We start from the raw sequence: 25,327 nt of genomic DNA, 5'->3' as shown, positions 1-25,327 counted from the left end.
CACCTGCTGGGAATACAGCTTGTGAATGGCTTCTGCTGCAGCCTTTTTCCTCTCCCTCTGCCACGGGGCAGAAATGAGGAGTCTTTTGCCCGCTTGCCCTTATGGGGCCTAAAGGACTGCGCCTGATAATACGGCGTCTTCTTATGTTGAGAGGCTACCTGGGGTAAAAATGTGGATTTCCCAGCCGTTGCCATGGCCACCAGGTCTGTTAGACCTACCCCAAATAACTCCTCCCTTTTATAAGGCGATACTTCCATATGCCTTTTGGAATCAGCATCACCTGACCACTGTCTTGTCCATAACCCTCTTCTGGCAGAAATGGACAGCGCACTTACTCTTGATGCCAGTCGGCAAATATCCCTCTGTGCATCACGCATATATAGAAATGCATCTTTTAAATGCTCTATAGTCAGTAATATACTGTCCCTATCTAGGGTATCAATATTGTCAGTCATGGAATCCGACCAAGCCACCCCAGCACTGCACATCCAGGCTGAGGCGATTGCTGGTCGCAGTATCACACCCGTGTGAGTGTATATACATTTTTAGGATATTTTCCTGCTTTCTGTCAGCAGGTTCCTTAAGGGCGGCCGTATCCGGGGACGGTAGTGCCACCTGTTTAGACAAGCGTGTGAGCGCTTTATCCACCCTAGGGGGTGTTTCCCAACGTGCCCTATCCTCTGGCGGGAAGGGGTATGATGATAATAACTTTTTAGGAATTAACAGTTTTTATCGGGGGAAACCCACGCATCATCACACACTTCATTTAATTCCTCAGATGCAGGAAAAACTACAGGCAGTTTTTTTCTCACCCAACATAATACCCTTTTTAGTGGTACTGGTATTATCAGAAATATGTAAAACATTTTCCATAGCCTCAATCATGTAACGTGTGGCCCTACTGGAAGTCACATTCGTCTCTTAATCGTCGACACTGGAGTCAGTATCCGTGTCGGCGTCTGTATCTGCCATCTGAGGTAACGGGCGTTTTAGAGCCCCTGATGGCTTTTGAGACACCTGGACAGGCACAGGCTGAGTAGCCGGCTGTCTCATGTCATCAATCTTTTGTAAAGAGCTGACACTGTCACGTAATTCCTTCCATAAGCTCAGCCACTCAGGTGTCGACTCCCTAGGGGGTGACATCTCCATTACAGGCAATTGCTCCGCCTCCACACCATTTTCCTCCTCATACATGTCGACACAATCGTACCGACACACAGCACACACACAGGGAATGCTCTGATAGAGGACAGGACCCCACTAGCCCTTTGGGGAGACAGAGGGAGAGTATGCCAGCACACACCAGAGCGCTATATATATACACAGGGATAACCTTATAGAAGTGTTTTTCCCCTTATAGCTGCTGTTTTATTAATACTGCGCCTAATTAGTGCCCCCCTCTCTTTTTAACCCCTTTCTGTAGTGTAGTAACTGCAGGGGAGAGCCAGGGAGCTTCCCTCCAACGGAGCTGTGAGAGAAAATGGCGCCAGTGTGCTGAGGAGATAGGCTCCGCCCCTTTTTCGCGGACTTTTCTCCCGCATTTTTATGGATTCTGGCAGGGGTTAAAATACATCCATATAGCCCTGGGGGTTATATGTGATGTATGTTTGCCATCCAAGGTGTTTTTATTGCTGCTCAGGGCGCCCCCCCCCCCAGCGCCCTGCACCCTCAGTGACTGCAGTGTGAGGTGTGTATGAGGAGCAATGGCACACAGCTGCAGTGCTGTGCGCTACCTTGGTGAAGACTGATGTCTTCTGCCGCCGATTTTCCGGACCTCTTCTGGCTCTGTAAGGGGGCCGGCGGCGCGGCTCTGGGACCGGACTCCGAGGCTGGGCCTGTGTTCGGTCCCTCTGGAGCTAATGGTGTCCAGTAGCCAAGAAGCCCAAGCTGGCTGCAAGCAGGCAGGTTCGCTTCTTCTCCCCTTAGTCCCTCGATGCAGTGAGTCTGTTGCCAGCAGGTCTCACTGAAAATAAAAAACCTAAAACTAAACTTTCACTAAGAAGCTCAGGAGAGCCCCTAGTGTGCACCCTTCTCGGCCGGGCACAAAAATCTAACTGAGGCTTGGAGGAGGGTCATAGGGGGAGGAGCCAGTGCACACCGGGTAGTCCTAAAGCTTTACTTTTGTGCCCAGTCTCCTGCGGAGCCGCTATTCCCCATGGTCCTTACGGAGTTCCCAGCATCCACTAGGACGTCAGAGAAATGGGGATACCTGCCGCACTGTGTAAAATGGGGGCACCTGCCTGCGTACTGTGTAAAATGGGGACACCTGCCTGCGTACTGTGTAAAATGGGGACACCTGCCTGCCGCACTTTGTTAAATGGGGACACCTGCCTGCCGCACTTTGTTAAATGGGGACACCTGCCTACCGTACTGTGTAAAATGGGGACACCTGCCTACCGTACTGTGTAAAATGGGGACACCTGCCTGCCGCACTTTGTAAAATGGGGACACCTGCCTGCCGCACTTTGTAAATGGGGACACCTGCCTGCCGCGCTGTGTAATATGGGGACACTTGCCTGGTGTAATGTGTAAAAAGGGGACTTTTTTATTTTAATTTTTTCCCCCCGTGGTGGGTGTGATATCAGACGAGGCCACGCCCACTGTAATGAGACCACGCCCATTTTAATCAGGCCACACAGCCTTGTCGGGAGCGCGCGCGCCTTAGGCGCGCGCATGCATTTTTTCTGGCTATATGGGGGAGGCACGCAATTTTTTTTTATAGCAATGGGGGGGGGGGGCGCATTTTGAAATCTCGCACTGGGAGCCAAATTGTCTAGAAACGGCCCTGCTGCCAGTATACGTACAGACTGTCTGACATGCCTACTTGGATGCGGTCACTCATATAATCCTCCACCATTCTTTCAATGGTGAGAGAATCATATGCAGTGACAGTAGACGACATGTCAGTAATCGTTGGCAGGTCCTTCAGTCTGGACCAGATGTCAGCACTCGCTCTAGACTGCCCTGCATCACCGCCAGCGGGTGGGCTCGGAATTCTTAGCCTTTTCCTCGCATCCCCAGTTGCGGGAGAATGTGAAGGAGGAGCTGTTGACGGGTCACGTTCCACTTGACTTGACAATTTTCTCACCAGCAGGTCTTTGAACCTCTGCAGACTTGTGTCTGCCGGAAAGAGAGATACAACATAGGTTTTAAATCTAGGATCGAGCACGGTGGCCAAAATGTAGTGCTCTGATTTCAACAGATTGACCACCCGTGAATCCTGGTTAAGCGAATGAAGGGCTCCATCCACAAGTCCCACATGCCTAGCAGAATCGCTCTGATTTAGCTCCTCCTTCAGTGTCTCCAGCTTCTTCTGCAAAAGCCTGATGAGGGGAATGACCTGACTCAGGCTGGCAGTGTCTGAACTGACTTCACGTGTGGCAAGTTCAAAGGGTTGCAGAATCTTGCACAACGTTGAAATCATTCTCCACTGCGCTTGAGTCAGGTGCATTCCCCCTCCTTTGCCTATATCGTGGGCAGATGTATAGGATTGAATGGCCTTTTGCTGCTCCTCCATCCTCTGAAGCATATAGAGGGTTGAATTCCACCTCGTTACCACCTCTTGCTTCAGATGATGGCAGGGCAGGTTCAGGACTGTTTGCTGGTGCTCCAGTCTTCGGCACGCGGTGGCTGAATGCCGAAAGTGGCCTGTAATTCTTCGGGCCACCGACAGCATCTCTTGCACGCCCCTGTCGTTTTTTTAATAATTCTGCACCATCAAATTCAATGTATGTGCAAAACATGGGACGTGCTGGAATTTGCCCAGATGTAATGCACGCACAATATTGCAGGCGTTGTCCGATGTCACAAATCCCCAGGAGAGTCCATTTTTCGTAAGCCATTCTACGATGATGTTCCTCAGTTTCCGTAAGAGGTTGTCAGCTGTGTGCCTATTCTTGAAAGCAGTGATACAAAGCGTAGCCTGCCTAGGAACGAGTTGGCGTTTGCGAGATGCTGCTACTGGTGCCGCCACTGCTGTTCTTGCTGCGGGAGGCAATACATCTACCCAGTGGGCTGTCACAGTCATATAGTCCTGAGTCTGCCCTGCTCCACTTGTCCACATGTCCGTGGTTAAGTGGACATTGGGTACAACTGCATTTTTTAGGACACTGGTGACTCTTTTTCTGAGGTCTGTGTACATTTTCGGTATCGCCTGCCTAGAGAAATGGAACCTAGGTATTTGGTACTGGGGACACAGTATCTCAATCAAGTCTGTAGTTGCCTGTGAATTAACGGTGGATAACGGAAACACGTTTCTCACCGCCCAGGCTGCCAAGGCCTGAGTTATCCACTTTGCAGCAGGATGACTGCTGTGATATTTCATCTTCCTCGCAAAGGACTATTGGATAGTCAATTGCTTACTGGAAGTAGTACAAGTGGTTTTCCGACTTCCCCTCTGGGATGACGATCGACTCCCAGCAGCAACAACAGCAGCGCCAGCAGCAGTAGGCGTTACACTCAAGGATGCATCGGAGGAATCCCAGGCAGGAGAGGACTCGTCAGACTTGACAGTGACATGGCCTACAGGACTATTGGCTTTCCTGTGTAAGGAGGAAATTGACACTGAGGGAGTTGGTGGTGTGGTTTGCAGGAGCTTGGTTACAAGAGGAAGGGATTTAGTGGTCAGTGGACTGCTTCCGCTGTCATCCAAAGTTTTTGAACTTGTTACTGACTTATGATGAATGCACTGCAGGTGACGTATAAGGGAGGATGTTCCGAGGTGGTTAACGTCCTTACCCCTACTTATTACAGCTTGACAAAGGCAACACACGGCTTGACACCTGTTGTCCGCATTTGTGTTAAAATAATTCCACACCGAAGAGGTGATTTTTTTTTGTAATTTGACCAGGCATGTCAATGGCCATATTCGTCCCACGGACAACAGGTGTCTCCCCGGGTGCCTGACTTAAACAAACCACCTCACCATCAGAATCCTCCTTGTCAATTTCCTCCTCAGCGCCAGCAACACCCATATCCTCATCCTGGTGTACTTCAACAGTGACATCTTCAATTTGACTATCAAGAACTGGACTGCGGGTGCTCCTTCCAGCACTTGCAGGGGGCGTGCAAATGGTGGAAGGCGCCACCTCTTCCCGTCCAGTGTTGGGAAGGTCAGGCATCGCAGCCGACACAATTAGACTCTCCTTGGGGATTTGTGATTTAGAAGAACGCACAGTTCTTTGCTGTGCTTTTGCCAGCTTAAGTCTTTTTATTTTTCTAGCGAGAGGATGAGTGCTTCCATCCTCATGTGAAGCTGAACCACTAGCCATGAACATAGGCCAGGGCCTCAGCCGTTCCTTGCCACTCCGTGTCGTAAATGGCATATTGGCAAGTTTACGCTTCTCCTCAGACGCTTTTAATTTTGATTTTTGGGTCATTTTACTGAACTTTTGTGTTTTGGATTTTACATGCTCTCTACTATGACATTGGGCATCGGCCTTGGCAGATGACGTTGATGGCATTTCATCGTCTCGGCCATGACTAGTGGCAGCAGCTTCAGCACGAGGTGGAAGTGGATCTTGATCTTTCCCTATTTTACCCTCCACATTTTTGTTCTCCATTTTTTAATGTGTGGAATTATATGCCAGTATCAATAGCAATGGCCTACTACTATATATACTGCGCACAACTGAAATGCACCACAGGTATGGATGGATAGTTTACTTGACGACACAGAGGTAGGTAGAGCAGTGGCCTACTGTACCATACTGCTATATATTATATACTGGTGGTCAGCAATCTGTGCAAAACTGAAATGCACCACAGGTATGGATGGATAGTATACTTGACAACACAGAGGTAGGTAGAGCAGTGGCCTACTGTACCGTACTGCTATATATTATATACTGGTGGTCAGCAAACTGTGCAAAACTTAAATGCACCACAGGTATGGATGGATAGTATACTTGACGACACAGAGGTAGGTAGAGCAGTGGCCTACTGTACCGTACTGCTTTATATTATATACTGGTGGTCAGCAAACTGTGCAAAACTTAAATGCACCACAGGTATGGATGGATAGTATACTTGACGACACAGAGGTAGGTAGAGCAGTGGCCTTCTGTACCGTACTCCTATATATTATATACTGGTGGTCAGCAAAATTATGCACTGTACTCATACTATATATACTACAATGCAGCACAGATATGGAGCGTTTTTCAGGCAGAGAACGTATAATACTGGTGGTCACTGGTCCGCAAAACTCTGCACTGTACTCCTCCTATATAATATACTGGTGGTCCCCAGTACCCACAATAAAGCAGTGTGTGCGAGCACAGATATATGCAGCACACTGAGCACAGATATGGAGCGTTTTTCAGGCCGACAACGTATAATACTGGTGGTCACTGGTCTGCAAAACTCTGCACTGTACTCCTCCTATATAATATACTGGTGGTCCCCAGTACCCACAATAAAGCAGTGTGAGCACAGATATATGCAGCACACTGAGCACAGATATGGAGCATTTTTCAGGCAGACAACGTATAATACTGGTGGTCACTGGTCAGCAAAACTCTGCACTGTACTCCTCCTATATAATATACTGGTGGTCCCCAGTACCCACAATAAAGCAGTGTGAGCACCAGTGGCATGCGGTGAGGTCAGTGGCTGGTGAGGCACTGCAGCCAAAATGTCCGCCGAGTCCCGACGATGCCCGCTACCGCCTCCGAGCTGAAGCCCGCTACCGCCACTGACCCTGCATGCCTTGAAGGCAAACGCGCTCCCAGAAAACTGGTTGTGGTCTTGCAGTGAGAGTGTGGCCTCACAACAAGAGGCGTGGCCGTGTGGAAAGGCAGAGGGTGACAGGAGAGAGATAGTGATGGGGAGACAGTGATGCAGGGGAGATATAGTGAGTGACAGGGAGAGGGTGATGCCAGGGTGGTGACAGGGAGAGGGTGACAGGGAGAGGGTGATGTCAGGGAGCTGGTGACAAGAAGAAGGTAACAGTGAGAGGGTGCCAACAGTCGGTACTAACTGTGGGTGACAGGGAGGGTTATGCCAGGAAGCTGGTGACAGGAAGAGGGTGACAGCAGTGGGTGACAGGGACAGGGTGCCAGCGGTCGGTACCAGCTGTGGGTAACAGGGAGATGGTGACAACAGTTGGTGCCAGCTGTGGGTGACAGTAGAGGGTGACTGAGATACTGGGTCCCCAATACAGCATGGGTGAGCTTAGCCCATGTCAAAATAAAGTACCCGCATATCTCCCCCATAAATCACAGCTAGACGTGGCTCAAATTAAATTGAAATTAACATATCAGCTCTCTGTGGTGGGGCTGCTCGTCCTCCAGCTGTTCCACTTCTAGAGGGCTGCGCGGCCTGCGCTGGCCGGTGAGTGCACCGCAGGCTGCTGGAGCCGGAGCAAGAGAGGAGAGGAGATAGCTTCCGCAAGGCTGTATTCAACTTTCAGGGGCCTGGGACACTTCAGACAGGGGGCCCTGTACCTCATGTCAGCACCGTGCATCTGGATGTGCCCGCCGGGCCTCTGCCCCCTGTGCAAGTCATATATATATATATATATATATATATATGTTAGTGTATAAGTACTGATAAGGTGGTTACACCTTTAAACTTCTCAATGTTTCAATTTTATAAAAAAAAATCATCAAGATTAAAATAAGATAACTGTGGCCTACCTTAAATACCCTTCACCAAGCCCCATGTGCAGTTATGCTTCCTGCTGTCCCAAACTGCCACTGACGTCAGAATGGCGCCTATTCGCAGTGAACATGACGTCAGCTGAATATTTTTTCATAAAATTAAAACGTTGAGAAGTATACATATGTAACCTGTAACCGCCTTATAATTATTTATACTGTGACCATGAGTGACGCCAGATCTCTTTCTTTAACCCCTGCACTGGAGGGTACCAACCAGGATGCTGGATATGAGTGGCGAGTCAATGTATATATACACCCTCTCCCCTTATATATTTAGTGCCCCCCCTCAACCCCACCCCTTAAATATTTAAAGACCCTCCCACCCAATAAATATTTAGTAACCCCTCTCACTCCCACCATTTACATATTTAATTAACCTTTCACTCCCACCTCATCAAATATAAGTAATGATACCCCCAGTTTGACAAACGCCCCCCCCCCCCCCCTTTCTGCTCCTCTCCCTCCCCTCTGACTGACCTCAGTGCACTTTTTAAAGTCCAGCTCCGGAGTCCCGACTCCCGCAGGTGTGTCTAGGTCCTCTCTGCCTTCTCAGGGGATGAGACGTCATGAAGTCTCATCCCCCCAGTGTCGGCTACACAGCGCTGTCGCTGCGCCACCGGAGGAGAGGATCTTGAAAAGCCGCAGCCGCCGCTGGTTCAGCCTGCAGGAGTCGGGGATGGTTCTTCTCTCCAGACTCCGCCTCCAGCAGCAGCTCTCTCTCCTCTGTACAGCCGCTGCTGGGAGTGCTGCTGCTGGATCCTGTAATCATCCCTGCGCTGCAGAGCCGATCGGGGGCTCCTTTGATAGTGGGGCCAGGAGATACTTACCACCTGCACCTCCCCTCAATCCGACACTGCGCTTCCCTATTTCCCCATCCGTTTAGAGGACTGCCCTCTGCATCCCGTTGCTGTGCATTGCTGGGAGACGGGCTTGTGGGGGGGGAAAGGAGGCGGCTGCATATGCAAATAATAATAATGAAAAAAAATCTTAGATGACGGAGGTGGGGGCGCTGCCAATCATATATAACTTAGAGACAGGGGCGTATCAAAGCGGCACTTCCAGTAGGTGCCGCTAATAGGGATTTTTTTAATGGGCTTTTACTGCCCGATGCTCGGCCCCGCCCCCCGCTTCCGACTCTTTCACGTTGTTAGCAGGAGGCACCGAGCGCGGTGCCTCTGAAACACATTAAAAACCATTTTTTATAAGGTAGAAATGATTAAAATAATGTAAAGGCTACAGCAGATACTTGTGACACATAATTATGTGTCATAAGTATCTTCTTTGTATTATTTTAATCATTAATGATAGGGAAGGCACTGCCTCCCCTGCCTCCCCTGACTGCACGTCCCTGGTGAGCACAGATATATGCAGCACATTGAGCACAGATATGGAGCGTTTTTCAGGCAGACAACGTATACTGGTGGTCACTGGTCAGCAAAACTCTGCACTGTACTCCTCCTATATAAAACTGCTGGTCCCCAGTCCCCACAATAAAGCAGTGTGAGCACAGATATATGCAGCACACTGAGCACAGATATGGAGCGTTTTTCAGGCAGACAACGTATACTGGTGGTCACTGGTCAGCAAAACTCTGCACTGTACTCCTCCTATATAATACTGCTGGTCCCCAGTCCCCACAATAAAGCAGTGTGAGCACAGATATATGCAGCACACTGAGCACAGATATGGAGCGTTTTTCAGGCAGACAACGTATAATACTGTTGGTCACTGGTCAGCAAAACTCTGCACTGTACTCCTCCTTTAATACTGCTGGTCCCCAGAATAAAGATATGCAGCCCCCTGAAACAAAGTGAGAGGACGCCAGCCACGTCCTCTCACTATCATTTCCAATGCACGAGTGAAAAATGGCGGCGATGCGCGGCTCCTTATATAGAATCCGAATCTCGCGAGAATCCGACAGCGGGATGATGACGTTCGGGCGCGCTCGGGTTAACCGAGCCATACGGGAGAATCCGAGTATGCCTCGGACCCGTGTAAAATGGGTGAAGTTCGGGGGGGTTCGGTTTCCGAGGAACCGAACCCGCTCATCTCTAATTGAAACCTATTCGGTCTATTCGTCGGGACAAACGTTAAGCCTTTCTCCAACATGCTTACCTCAGACAGGGACAGCGGGCTTGAGGATAAATTGAAGATCACGTCCTTTTTGCCCAGGGCGGACGACCTATTCGCTTGCCTTCTTGTTTGCCCACCCCGTCTGGTAAGCCTGATTCTCAGGCCGCTAGAATTGCCCGAGTCTTTACCCCTAAAGGAGTCATCTGGGTAGGCCCATTTCTCCCCGATCTGACTTGATCATCTGAATCACTGGCTGAGGTGGTCCCACTGCGTGCCATCGGTGTTCTGCGTCGGAACCTGGGTACTTTGTTGGTAGAACTATTATTGCCGATATTACCCAGCCAGGGGTACACACGGTGTTGGGCGTAGTCCTGCTGCACCTTGAGTAGTTTCTCACGTTTAAATTTTAGCAAATCAATGCAGTATTTCTCCACCTGCTCCGCTAACGTGGAAAGCCTAGCTGCTTCCGCTGCAAAGAGGTCGTGGTGCTCCAATTCATAGTGGCTAATCTTCTCCTTAGTGACATTATGTTCCCGGGTTGTCTCCTCTATGACCAACAAGAGGAGATCCATGGAACATTTATTCAAAACTGCAATCCATCTCTTGCAGAAGTTGATGTTGAATCTCCCAATGGTGGGGGCATTATGAATGCGAAACCCCCTGAGAATTTGTTTCGCCCGGTAATAATCGGACAACGTCCGGCTATGGTATAGAAAGTCCACCGCTCTTTTCTTTAATTTAAACAATTCTTTGAATGCATCCTCATTCGTAGTGACAGGAGCATCCCCAAATGCAGATTCTTTGTGCAGGATGCCTTCGGCCTCCAAATCTGAGAAGCTAAGGGTATCATGAGTGTCACATTGTAAAAGGAATGAGGTGACCTCATCTTCCTTTCCTTGTGGAGTGGCCATTTAAAGTTGCTGCAAACCTATTTCCACAGGCCCAACTACATGGAGAAAAGTGCTGTGCATATGAAGTGCCACCCAGTGAGAAGCAATTGCTTGATATAAAAACAAAGACAGAAAATTCCTGAGGAAGTCCAGAGCACAAAGTAAAAGTTCTATCCGGTGCCTTGCCTCTGCTCACCTCTTTGCAGGTAAAGGCACAGCAGTAAATAAATACCCATGTAGTGGCCGGCACTCGGAAGGCCTCCGTGGGTTTCTGGCTCAGGTGCCATCCTATGAGGTTTCCACCTCAATAAATAACCCATGTAAAGAAGGCGGCACTCAGAGGCTTGAAGGTGCAAAAAACTTTTAGTGAACAAACTGCAGCATTACATCAACGTTTCGGGGCCCGTAGCCCCTTCATCAGGATAACCCCCATTGCAAACAAAACAACATTTATAGGTGCACTCACCCCTCAAGACCATCCCCCGCTGGTTGCCGCTGCCGCCGTGTCCCGGGCCCGGCGTCCGTCTCCACGAGCGGAAGTGACGTTGCGGGTCCCGGACACATTGCCGCGGCAACCCTGTAAAACAAACAAACCATGTAAAGGGGCTGAGCTGTCGGGAATCACGTACAGTACACTGAAAACGCGTTGTGCTGAATCTCTGTTATATATCATCATAAGTAAAGTGCAAAGTGCATGCACATATAATTTTAAGAAAAATTTAGTATACACTAAACTGGAAAAACTACTAACAGTGACAAAACCATTACCCCACAAAATTTAAATGATCCACAAATACAAAAAACACATAGTGATGCAAAATCACACCAATTTACAATACTCATTTGTAAGACACCCCTCGTAAAGAATCACACACCAGTGTGTGTAGAGCCATTAAAAACTAACCCAGCTCGTTTTCAGCCATTCCATCCGTGAACCCTGTTACAGACCATTCCCTCCAAGAAACATTATGCCCAGCAACATTACCCATATACCATCACATTTAAATATATGAATGGATGTGCAAAAATAACATATATGTGAAAACATGAATTTAAAACCCATACATATATTCTCAAAGTACATATAAACTCCACACAGTTGTAAGCAGCATCCTTAAAATGAAACTCAAATAACATCATGAGACCTTTTATCAATGATAATACATAGCCACTTTGGAGGCGGAGAAACGCGTCAGGTGACCTATCTACGACTGTGGAACGCAGGTGGAATGCAGACGGAAGCCGGAAGCCCCGAACCCGGAAGCCGCGGAAAGCGGCACTACAGCGTCCCCTGCCACCCTAGACTTGCGCCTTGGACTCTCTGTCTCCGTCCTTTCCCTGGCCTAGCGACGGTTGTCAGCTTACTGCATCACCAACAGCAGGACTTGTCTAAGGGAACCGCCGCCGAGTGGCCTGCTATTAAGGTAGCCAGTGGATCAAGTAAGCTCTATGGACACTAGACAGACGTGGACTTCGTCCATTTGATATCATCACCAGCCTTTATCACTGAACATTCTTCTTATCAGCTCTGCATTGGTGAAGTATTTACAGGCTCTACCAAGCACTAACCAGCTTTTTTCTTTTTAACTTGCAATTGAGCTCAATATGCTTTAACCCTCTGTAGCCATTAACAGCCGGCTTATGCATGCAAAAAACTAACATCTAACAGGCTTAGTGTATATTACCAGCAAGTTCAGAGTTTTAGGACACAGTCCTTTATTTTATTTACATGTTTTATTTTTATTTAATTGTGTATATGTAATGTTTAGGCATTTAGCCATTCAGTGTCTATTTTTAGAAAGAATCTTTTACCAATAAATTCATACATTTACAAAACCAGCAGCTGTTGCACTATTATCCCCTCCGAGCGCCCACATTATATCTTTTCCTCTTCTGCATTTTACGGTAGATACCCAGGTCTACCATTGTGGGCAGCCAGAAGTGTGGTTAGCAATTTAAAATTATTATCCTTGTTAATTTTGAACTAATCAGCGCCCACATCTGTCTTTGGACTTAATTAAGTGTGGGGTTCCTTGTAGCCTCACGCCATGTGCCACATTTCCAGCAGGTACGGTACATAGGGGGTCATTCCGAGTTGTTCGCTCGGTATTTTTGTCTCGCGACGGAGCGATTAGTCGCTAATGCGCATGCGCAATGTCCGCAGTGCGACTGCGCCAGGTAAATTTGCTATGCAGTTAGGTTTTTTACTCATGGCATTACGAGGTTTTTTCTTCGTTCTGGTGATCGTAATGTGATTGACAGGAAGTGGGTGTTTCTGGGCGGAAACTGGCCGTTTTATGGGTGTGTGTGAAAAAACGCTACCGTTTCTGGGAAAAACGCGGGAGTGGCTGGAGAAACGGAGGAGTGTCTGGGCGAACGCTGGGTGTGTTTGTGACGTCAAACCAGGAACGAAACTGACTGAACTGATCGCAGATGCCGAGTAAGTCTGGAGCTACTCAGAAACTGCTAAGAAGTGTCTATTCGCAATTCTGCTAATCTTTCGTTCGCAATTTTGATAAGCTAAGATTCACTCCCAGTAGGTGGCGGCTTAGCGTGTGCAAAGCTGCTAAAAGCAGCTTGCGAGCGAACAACTCGGAATGACCCCCATAAAGCAATGTTTAATTTCTTTATTTTGCTCGCTCCTGTATGTGGTCTAAGCAAAAAGGTGTAAAGTTTATAGTAATAAACTTCTTTCACAGATAACTTAAATGGGATCTCTTGCTTAATTGACTGTTTTCATTTCAAACTTACAGTAGCCTGCAGTTCATTTTTCTCACAGTAATTAGTATAAAGAAGAGTGATGGTGCCTGATCCAGGTCCCAACATAGCTGCGGGACATGCAGCACAGTACTGATGTTTGGTACTTTGCGCGTGCGTTTTACATGTACTGCGTATGTGCAGTACAGGTTTGCGGACTGTCTGCTGCTTGCCGTTTCCCAAAATGGAGGCACGTCCCCACCGTTCTGGGGTAGTGACGAGTCCAGGATCTTTGTCGGAAGACGAAGATTTCCTGGCATCTTTGCTGAATCTATGGCAGCCGACTTGTGGACTACCTGGGTCATGCAGTTGGCCGATGGTGTCGCAGGTGATCCAACGTTGCATCTTAGGATGCAGCTCAGATCTGTTATGCAGCAGGAAGCATGATACCTCCTGCTGCATTACCATATTAGTGCTATCGCTTCCATGTAAGCAGCTGCTATATCTGCTCCAACCACATCTGAATCAGGTCCATGCAGCGTAGATCATTTCAAACTGTTTCTCTACATTTTGTATTCTTTTACTTTTCCCTGCTGGACTCATCATCATTTTTCTGGAGGTAAACCTGTACATTACATTATTACTTCAATTTTTTTCTTTTTTCTAAAGCATGTCAAACCTCACTATTCAAAAGCATATCATCTGTACTCCTGTCTTATTTAATTATAATAAAATGTTGATGCAACTTACAAGCAGAACATTGTTCCATTTCAGATCTTAAAATGAACATTAAAAAACGGGATCATTCCACTTGAATAACACTATACAGAACGGCAGGTCAGCAGGGAATATAATCACATGAGTGCAGGTGCTGGGCTTAATGGTAACTATGAGCTGTGGCTGCGGTATGCTGTTGTTGGGTGTTTAAAATGGACTTTTTAAAGTGGCATGTCTGCTTCTATATCCATACGTATAGCATGCAGATGTTTTATAATTAGTTGACATAATTAAGTATGTGCTGGAAATTCTATACTATGTGTTTCGTTTGGAGGAAAATAAAACTCTACAAACTACAGTACATGCTTTCAATTCCATTCTTAGCACATTGCAACAAAACGCTAGGTGTGTGATAAAAGTAATAAAATACATATATTTTTAGAAATGCACACATGAAGAGCCATTTACGATGTGCAAGTGCAGAAAAAGCATGCATGTATCTTTTTTCACTTGCATCTGTGCTGTGCACATAAACGTTAGCAGAACTTAAATCTACATAATTTCTCTGGGATGGTCTGCAATCTAAAGCAGGGTACACAGCTGTCAATCTAGTGATGATCTGATATGATGTATCCATGTATAGGGTCTGCCTACACGGGATGCAGTCAGGATGCCGGCTGTCAGTAACCCTGCAGTCAGAATACTGACACCGGAATCCCGAAACCAGTCTGAATGCCGACACCGGCATCCAGAAAGGGAGCAAGATCCCAACGCCGGAATCCCAACGTCCAGGAAACCGAACGAGGAGACTCTGCGCCGCAGAGGTAGGCCGCGTGGGGGGGGGGGGGTAGGTTTAGGCTGTAGGGGAGAGGGTTAGGGTTATCTGTGTCCCGGGGGGTGGGGTGGGGGGTGGAGATAGGGTTAGGCTGCAGGGAGGAGCAGTTAAGGGTTAGACACCCCCCTCCGAGGGTTAGGGTTATGATACTGGGCAGGAGGGTTAGGTTTAGGCTGTGGGAAGGAGGGGTTAGGTTTAGGCACCTCCGGGGGCTGGTTAGGGGTAGTAACAAAGGGGGAAGGTTAGGGTTAGGCAGCGGGCAGAGAGGGTTAGGGTTAGGGGGTGGGGAGAGGGTAGAACGGGTTACATTTATGTGACCGGCGATCAGGAGACCGCTGGTAACAATATCGCCGCCGGGATCCAAGGATATGAAAATCTCTCGGAATGGATGGCATGCCGACCAACAGGGACTACTCCCACTCATGGGTGTCCAAGAGTGGGAATATAACCTGTGGCGAGCGCAGCAAACCCGCTGCATGGCGAGTGCAGTGAGCCCGCAAGAAGCTTTGCTTCACTCCCCCCCTACTGCCAATCGACGGGATCCCGCCGTCAGTATTGTGACAGGTGGTCTCCTGATATACCCTTGATATGCTCCTGGTTGGGGGCACAATGTTGCCCCCCTGTGTAGCGCTAAGTGACACAAATACTATTTCTTGTGGGGTTTATTTTTTTGGGGGGTGAGGTATGGCCATGCCCAAAGTATCTGCACCCCACCTCGCTCTCTGCAGCAATGGTTGCAATGCATTATGGATCACAAGACTGGCCTGTATTGCATAGTGTGTTCCCAGTCTAGCTCTGAGAGCCTTACCTGTGGAAAATTCATTATATGCATAAGCTCACACTCACAAGGTGTTCAGACTGTAAACTGTGGGTTTCCAATACATGGCAATTGTGCAGTTATATCAATGTAAGGGATGGGTTATGGATGTGCCAGCTGGGACAGAGCTCTCAGAATGTGAAAATAGAAAGTTTTTACTAGAGATTTGTTAGAAGTGTAGTGTACTACTGCGCAGGACCCAACAACATGGCACCTGTAGGGATGCTTGAAATCACTTACTAAGGTGGCTGCCAATACTACAACTGTGCGTGCATGGCACCATCTTGTTCACTGTGTATAAGTGATACAGTGGAGGATGGCTGCTCCTGAGATATTGAACCAATACCCACTTAAGACCACTGTTCAACTTCCTGCACCATTACCACAATACCTGAGAGAGTCTCCGGCTCATGAGCTGCCTAACCCCGCTCCACCACAAGCTACACTTCATGCTTTGGATGTAAAGTGTAACAGTGAGCATGCCTGTGTGCTATACAATCGCTTATTTAATAAACCACATAACCTGGTAAGGTTCCACTGAACTTGTGTTCTGAATTAATTACATGTCCTCTGGTGTGTACAGAACATAACACATTTCCAACATGTTATACTGTAGGCCCAGGACACTCAGCTTATAAAGGTCACACAGATTGTAAAACTGGCAAGACACACACAAGTGTATGCAGAAAGTGTTCAAGAGATACAGTGTACAGATATGTCCGGTTATGTTCACATCGCGGCATCATAGCATGGGATATCAAGTAGCACATGTACTCATGTTGCCGCTCTCCATTAACTTCTATGGGGAGCTGGCAGCTGCGAATAAGTGCAGCCACTCATGTCTAGGAAATGCTGCTATATGGTAAAACAACTTAACCAGCAGTTAACATCTGTTGGTATAAAAATTGATCATGAAGAAATAGCAACAGGCATGCTTCAAAATGGAACATCAGAGATTGATGTCTGGTTGTGGCATTAGAGGCAAACAAGGCAATGATGACAACAAACACACTGAGAGCTAAATTTTCCTGTTTCAGGAATGTGTACCCAGTGAAACTAAGGCTGACACAACTCCATTTAAAGCAAAAAGGGAGAAATTCAGAAAATTTAAATTCAAGTGAATCCTGTGCAGAGCCAGATATGCGATGACAGAGATTAGTCGGCCCTGAGTATTACGGATAACCACAGAAAGGTGCAACAAGACATTTCAGCTGCAATGAGGAGTGGTTCACCAAGATAAGGATGTTTGACCCTATCACAAACAAAGGAATTGGCAATCAAACATTGACAGCCACAAAAGTGGGACAGTTAAAGCTCACTTGAGAATTGTAACTAGACAGAAATCTGAAATGTGTTTTATGTGCCAGAGATGGAAACAAATCATATTCCCATCAGTGACATAGGACAGAAAGGCCACAAAGAGTCAGTTACTCAGGAAAGTATATTATGAGAAACCAAAGTGTGACAATTATGTCCTTGATACACTGCACTACTACGCAATATTGACAGCTGAGTCACAGTCATTGGAACTTGTGCATTGAAGTTTTGGTCATCTGGAGATGTTGGTGTTCAAAATCTGCAGAACAGGATGGTCACAGGAATGTTAGTGGCTAACACAGAGAATCCCATGTGTGAAAGCTGTATTTTTGGGAATCAAAGTTCCAAAGTTAACCAGTAGAGCTAAAGCACCACTTGAACTAGTACATTATGGTGTGTGGACCAACTGAAGTGAAATCTTTTGGTGGATACATGACATTTAAAGGCGTATAAAGTACTTCATAAAGGAGACATTTGAAGTAGCAAAGAAAATTGCAGATTACAAAAGTCTTATAGAAAACCAAACTGGCTGCAGATAACAGTGAGGAATATCATAACAGAGAGGTGGAACAAATCTGGAGACAATATAGAAAAAGCATTAGTTGACAATTGCATACAGTCTTGAGCAAAATGGTGTTAGTGAACGCGCACACTGTACACTAATGGAGAAAGTGAAATACAGGATACAGGATGCAAAACTAGAGAATCACTTCTTGACAAAAGCCGTGTCCACAGCAGTCTGCTTACAGAACCGGTCTCCAATAGTTGCCCTAAAATACATAACACCAATAAAGGCCTGGTGGAAAATAAAACCAAGTGTGAAACATCTAAGAACTTTTGGAAATTCTGCTTATGTCCATATACCAAAAGAGAGAAGATACTAGTTGAATTCCAAATAAATAAAGTGCCTAATTCTTGGATATTGCCATGAGAGTAACAGATTATGGAATCCAAGTATGTCAAAACTTGCCAAGTCAAAGGACATTGTATTTAAACTTTAAATACAACATGGCAATATCCAAGAATTAGGCACTTTATTTATTTGGCATTTCAGAATCTGACTTCTCTTCAATTTGTATTGTCTCTAAATTTTAAAGAGACAATACAAATTGAAGAGAAGTCAGATTCTGAAATGCAGAGCAAATACTGTATCCATGTATGCCAGCAAATGATGATAAATCCAAACAAAGATTATCAGCATGGAAATTCAACCACAACAAAGATCATCTGCTACATCAAATATTGGCAAGCAATCCAAAATATATGAAATAAGACTTTAAAAAAATTAGAAGTTAAGAACATAAAATGCATCAAGATTTGTGAGAGTGACAGCAATTACATGTCAAGATACTGTTCCTGAGGCTGTTTTTTGAGTGAGATGGACTTTACTAAAATTCAGGGCCAAACCAAGATTGATATGTTGATATTCTTTTATAGATCTAGCCTCACATTCTTTACAGATGGCTACGTAGAAGCTTCATGTCTAAGTTTGTGTAACATATAGAAGTTTGAAGCGAGGGGGGCATGCTAGAAGTGGAGTACGCTACTGTGCCATCTCCAACAACATGGCACCTCAAGGGATGCTTCAATTACTTCACCAAGATGGCGACCGATACTATAACTGCACATGCGTGGTGCCATCTTGTTCACTGTGTATGAGCAATACAGTGGAGGACGGCTGTCCTACACTTAGATCCTGAAACCAATACCCACTTCTGACCACTGTTGCAGCGCCTGCACTGTTACCCCGCTTCTCTACAAGCTCCACTTCATGCTTTGGACATCCAGTGTAATGGTGAGCATGGCTGTACAATCATCTGTTCAATAAACCACACAACCTAATTAAGTTTCACTGGACTTGAGCTCTGGATTAATTACATCTCTGCTGGTGTATACATAACTCTGATAAATTTGTTCACACAGGACCTTATTCAGGTTTGTTAGCAAACCAAAAAAAAGTTAGCAATTGGGCAAAACCATGTTGCACTGCAGTTGGGGCAGATGTAACATGTGCAGAGAAAGTTAGATTTGGGTGGGGTGTGTTCAAACTGAAATCTAAATTGCAATGTAGAAATTAAGCAGCCAGTATTTACCATGCACAGAAACAAAATAAACCCACCTTAATCTAACTCTCTTTGTTACATTTTGTTACATCTGCCACAGCTGCAGTACAACATGGTTTTGCCAAATTGCTAACTTTTTTGGTTTGTTAACAAACCTGTATAACCCCCACATTTCCAAAATGGTTATTATTTTTCAAACTAATTTTGTTTAAATGTTCATTTCCGCGTCATATCCAGATGAACAACTGAGAAATTAGCTGTTTTTAGACACCATGGGTCCCATGTAGTGATGGTCATAAATCCAACTGAGATGACCAACCTGTACTATTTTATATTGCACATGGTGTACACCCCTGTTGCGCCTCTCCATGCTAAGCAGTAGGAGATGGAAGGGGAAGGCTGGCATGGGAGGTGGTTGACAGACAGTCAAAAGGTCAACAGGGTCAAAAGGACAACAGTGTCAAAATGCCGATAGTCAAAAGGTCAACAGAGTCAAAAGACCGACAGTCAAAATGTCGACAGGGTCAAAAGGCCGACGCATGCTCAACATGGTTTTTACTTTAATTTTCTTCCATTTTTACAACTTTTGCTGCATTCTATGTCGCAAACTATTACATTTATTAACACTGTGGCGAGCAAGCCACCGAGCCCGTAGCTTAGCGTGCAAACTTAGCCCCCGAGGGGACACATTTAATCAAATTGACTATCCATGTCACAAACTACCACCATTAGTAACCTTGTGACGTGCGAAGCGGAGTGAGCCACCGCGCCTGAAGAGTGGCAAGCAAAGCAAGCTGCGAGGGGACGCATTTCAACAAATTGGAGAAAAAAATGTTTAAAACACAAAACAACACCCACAATTTTTTTGTGTCGACCTTTTGACCCTGTCGACCTATTACTGTCAACCTAATGATTGTCTATGTTTTTAATGTCTATCTTCTGTATCACACCCGGCTGGCATAGCAGGAGTACTGTAAGCAGTTTTGATGCCACTTCCATAGCATGTAGAGGGGAAGTGGCTGCTGGAAAGCCTCTTACAAGACATACTGTATCTCACCACTGGGGTGAGATCAGCGATGATGATGGCGATCGCCAACATGGACCTTGCTTTATCTGTAAAAAAAATCAAATAAACATTAATTTACTGTAATCAGGGGGATTAAGGGCCCTAGGTCCGTGTGCTGCCTGTTATGTGCGTGCCCACTTACAAAGATTGTACTGTACATACATTCATGCCCCCTTCTGCATTCAAGACATATTTTAAATCCAGTAGGAAGGCTCTACAAGCAAGTAAGCAACTAGAGGATCCTGCACCCCTGTGATGTACCCACTGCCAAGAAAGCCACAACATATGGAAACCCTATGGCGGTCTTGTTTATGTTTTAGGGTTTTAAAATGCAAGTTGCTACATTGCTTTCCAATGTACTGTATACAGTTGCACACCAACTGCTTGTCATTAGGATAGAGAACAGCTTTCCAGTGTAAATCCGTGTTTATAACATCTCTATGTAGGCATAACAATCCAGCCTGTTGTGTGTTCTGAAGAGTCTATAGCTTCTTTTGCTCATTACATATTCCACTTGTAACATTTTATACTTTCATGTTTGTGCTGGACTACTATAAATATTGCACCTACCTATGCAGGCCACCTGTCTGGTCAGCCTATACATCCTTTGCACACCGGTTAAGCATTCATACTCAGAATCAGCTTCAGTTAAATTTTACTAAATCAGATCACTACATTTATACTTTATTAATATCCACCATAATTTAGTATTTGGACTTTCATATGAAAGTCTAACCTACCACTTTAGGACCACTTCCTATATTTACATTTATACTTTTCTATCTTAAAGTATAAATTAGTGATGTGCACAGACTCTGTTGGTTTTGCAAAATCACCCTCAAGTAATTTGATTTGGAATTCAGGTGTGATATTTCTTCTCAGTAAACACTGTTGCTTTTCCTCTCTATTTTATATATTCACACAGTACATACTGTACTTATATATACTGTGTATATTATATATACTGTGCACACACACACACACACACACACACACACTCACACACACACACACACACACACACATATATATAGTTACTGTGCCTTCCTACCTCCATGACAGTCTGTTATTATTACCCATTATTTTTATCACTGTTGTTTCCAATTGTTTTGTTTTATTGTATCACTGCTGTTTCCAATTGTAAAGCGCAATGGAATTTGCTGCACTATATAAAAAAACATTAATAAATAAATTAAATAAAAAAATACTTGGTTTTCAAAGTTGGTAGGTTGTCTCCAATAACATTAAAGGCAAATATAATCTAATATACATGGCTTCATTGATACCTAAACGTTAAACACAAGTTAATTGTATCTCACTCATGTTTTATATATATATATATATATATATATATATATATATATATATATATATATATATATATTCTTAAATAAAGCAGAAGACTAGGAGTAAAAATAAATTGTCTGAAATGAAATCCTTTCTGCTGCAGAAGTAAAATTTCCATGCATGTCCACATTTGCTCATTCTCTTTTTTTTCTCTTCTAAGGAATCCTGAAATTAATTTCCTCATTTAAAACAGAAGGGGTTTACCACAAAGCCCCTACTCTCCCAGCAGTTCCAGCATAACTTCTGTATATTACTTCAACAACCGCCCTCTTTGTTTGGAAATGTCTGTAACAGGGACTGCCAGGCTGTCAACTTATAAGGGGATTTTGTGCTTGTGGATAAGAGCAAATCAAGGTGATAAGTTTAAACCACAAAACTCATTTTCACTTGTAACGTTCCTTGGCTCCCCCCCAAGATCCCTTAAAATGAAAGGCAGTGGGCATTAAATCACTTTAGCACCTTAGCGCCTGAATTTTCGATTAAAGGTGTAAACTCTTTTATTTTCGCTGATTTACTCTTTGATGTTAAATTAAAACCTAAATGTGCTTTCCAATTGGAAATGGGGACTACGCTATATGATTATCTACTCTCTCATTAAGCCTGAAACTCACAAATTATAGAGAGTTCTTCTCCACTACTGAGAGAGCAGACCACACTTCGGGATCCCACCTAGTTCTCCAGGGAAGTGGGCATTATGGGGACTTGATGACAGTGTTTCATCATTTTGGACCCAACCTCCACTGAACAATACAACAAAATGTGGTATCGCAGTGTGGGGCAATGACGTAATTGGCACCATATCCTCCCACCTCTCACTTGGACCCTTTCAGTGCCATCAAAAGTTCTACAAGTTTACTATTTTATATATTTTAATCTTTCAATTATTATGTTTTCTGCAATTCTACTTTCTTTTCTCCTTTTGGCTTTAAAAAGTGCATTTTGCCAAGGGACGAGATGAGTAAAACTATTATTTTATACTAAAGAATTAAAAAAATATTGCTCTTTAATAATTGGTTAACGTGAAAGATAACTTTTGGATTTTGTGAAAAATCCCAGCACTCGTATTGACACCATGGTCTAGAAAGGGGGCAAGGTCACTGGGAGAGGCATCTCCTTGCAGCCGTCCCTCATTTTCATTATTCTAAGCGCATGCCTAGTGCGTTCCAGCCAACTGGGCTGTCCCCAAGTTCTCCTTGCACTGTGCAGAGAAGTAATGATTAAAAGTTCCCCCAACCTTTACCCCTGGCTGCGAGACACTGTGGGCCGCAGATGGGACACTGGGACTGTTCTGCTGAAATTGGGAAGGCTGAGAAGTATGGACTGTGATAACAATAGGTTCCAGTGAAGAGCTGGAAGCAGAGTGATGCTGTACTCTGGCAGATGTATTCCCATTGTTTCCAACTGCCATTAGCTGTAATTCCCCAGAACTAAAAATCCTGACATACTGTAACCTGCATCCGGCTGTCCTTATCAGTGATTGGCTGCTGTGTGCTGAATTACTGAATTGTACAGTATTGCAATATTAGAGGGGCAGTTACTACAAAAGGTGCAGGACTGGGTATCATTGAGTAACATCAGAAACAAAGCACTGATATTATAGTTGCCAAAATTCCTGGCCATAAAATAAAGACCCACTTAATCCACAGCCAAATACATTCCCAACCATTCCCATACTTCATCACAACACTGCCCCTTGAAAACCGTGACTCTTATCTGTAAGCATGAAATATCCATGGCTACAGGTTCTGAAGGTTAAAGTATAACTCATAATGGAAAATCTTAAATGATCACATTAAATTATGACTGAGAAACAAATCTATTTTTGTAATTTTGTATAAAGTCCTTCGCAACCTTCTCTCCTTTTACAGTGATAATGTTTCTTGCCTTTATAAGTATGTTTCCAATTTATCTTCTGTTATGCCTCCCGTTTCACGTTAACATGATTTGTTTAACTGAAATGCATCATGAAATTAAAATTTGATATACTATATTGGTCAAACATAAATGGGCATAATCATCTTTCTTTTAGTTCAGATTGATTTATTTTTTTATAATACTTAATTATAAAAGTCCCCGATAACGCAACTCCTAGCGATGTTGCACAGCATGACCCCTGTTATATTATGCATCCCAAGAAAATTGAGTCATGGTAATGGCACGCACCCAGCTTTGGCTTGATGCAGCCTTTGCAGGAGGTGAAATAACTTTGTAATTAAAGGCAACAATGCTATACAGTAATCAGAACTCTTATGCTTCAACTTCTAAAGTGATGGACAAGTTGTTCAGTTGTTTGGTAGTGATTGATATCTTTTTGTGCTATAAATTAATTGTATTCATGAGAGAGAACAGAACCTTGCACAGTCCTACTGCATACATTTCACTGCAGCTCAGAACAAAACTGTCAGGATTTCTTTAATATGCTGTGTGTAGATACCGCTAAAATATGTTGTTCAATTTTAAATTATATATTGAGGTTCTGTAGATCATTGTAAGGTAACATATGGCATCACAGTGAAATATAATATTATCAGACTGGTTTTAAAATGATTTGCAGGCGGATGGGATTCAAGAGGTCAAAATACTGATGCCGGCATCCCAATAGCTGAAATCCCAACAGGGGGGAGGTAAGACTGTTCCACCCTTTCCCCTACCGCCTAACCCTCCCTTCCCGCAGCCTAACCCTAACCTTCCATCTTAGTGCCTGACCCTAACCTCCCCCTGTTGGTGCCTAAACCTAACCCGCCATGCCCTGCAGCCCAACCCTAACCCACCCCCCTTTTTGCTTAACCCTAACCCCCCCTCCCTGCAGCCTAACTCTAGCCGCCCCAGGCGGCGCCTAAACCTTCCACCACCCACTTCCCCGACCCTAATACTAACCCGGCTGCTATTCTTACGGTCAGGATGCCAGCTGTCGGGATTTTGGTATCGGTCGCCTGACCCTGTCGGAATTCCAGCGTTGGCATCTTATTGGCATCACAACAGACTATGCATATAAATGACATTTTGGCACAGATGGTCCACATACACGTAACAGCCCCATTTGATGCACCCTGAATACTGACACTGGCATTTCGTGTAGCTTCTGTGTGTTAATCATTCACTAATTACGGTAAAAAGATAAAACAAGGGATCCGTACCATGCCTTCCGCTGCATTTACTTAAACTTAATCTGCGACTATATACCAATTCCTTTGCAGCAAAAATGTTAATCCTAAACAGGTGTGTAGCCAGAATTTTGTGGGTCTATATTTAAATGTGCAGCGGACACTTTTCGGGTTTTGTGTTTTGGTTTTGGATCTGGATCCCTGCTTGTGTTTTGGATCTGGATTGGTTTTGCCAAAACCACCATTTTGGGTTTTAGTTTTGGATCTGTATGATTTAAAAAACAAAACAAAAAAACATCTAAAATCACAGAATTATGGGGTAATTATGATCCTACGGTATTATTAACCTCAATAACATTAATTTCCACTCATTTCCAGTCTATTATAAACACCTCACACCTCACAATATTGTTTTTAGGCCAAAAGGTTGCACCGAGGTAGCTGGATGACTAAGCAAAAAGACACAAGTGGGAGGCACAAACACCTGGCCCATCTAGGAGTGGCACTGCAGTGGCAGAAAGGATGGCAGATTTAAAAATTAGGCCCCAAAGAGCACATAATGCAGAGAAAAAAAGAGGTGCAAGATGGAATTGTTATTGCATTTGTATTTACATATTTTGTGGAAGATGCCTTATTTTTGTTTTTCACAGCTCCCAGTCACACGCATTTGAGCATACCTGTGTGTGTTGTTTATTTTATTCATATATTATTTTTAAATAAAGCAGCCTCTTAGATGTTTA

At 44.9% G+C, this 25,327-nt stretch overlaps 1 long non-coding RNA gene across 1 annotated transcript in view; it reads right to left on the bottom strand.

Annotated features, from left to right (window-relative positions):
• The window catches only part of LOC134911277 (uncharacterized), a 115,361-nt gene that overhangs the window by 17,258 nt on the left and 72,776 nt on the right, over positions 1–25,327 (bottom strand). The gene's annotated exons all lie outside the window — the stretch shown is intronic.

The sequence above is a fragment of the Pseudophryne corroboree genome, chromosome 4 (assembly GCF_028390025.1).
Source record: "Pseudophryne corroboree isolate aPseCor3 chromosome 4, aPseCor3.hap2, whole genome shotgun sequence".
NCBI classification, from domain to species: Eukaryota; Metazoa; Chordata; class Amphibia; order Anura; family Myobatrachidae; genus Pseudophryne; species Pseudophryne corroboree.
Note: the sequence above shows the minus strand (reverse complement) of the source record. Positions and strands in the feature narration are given on the sequence as shown.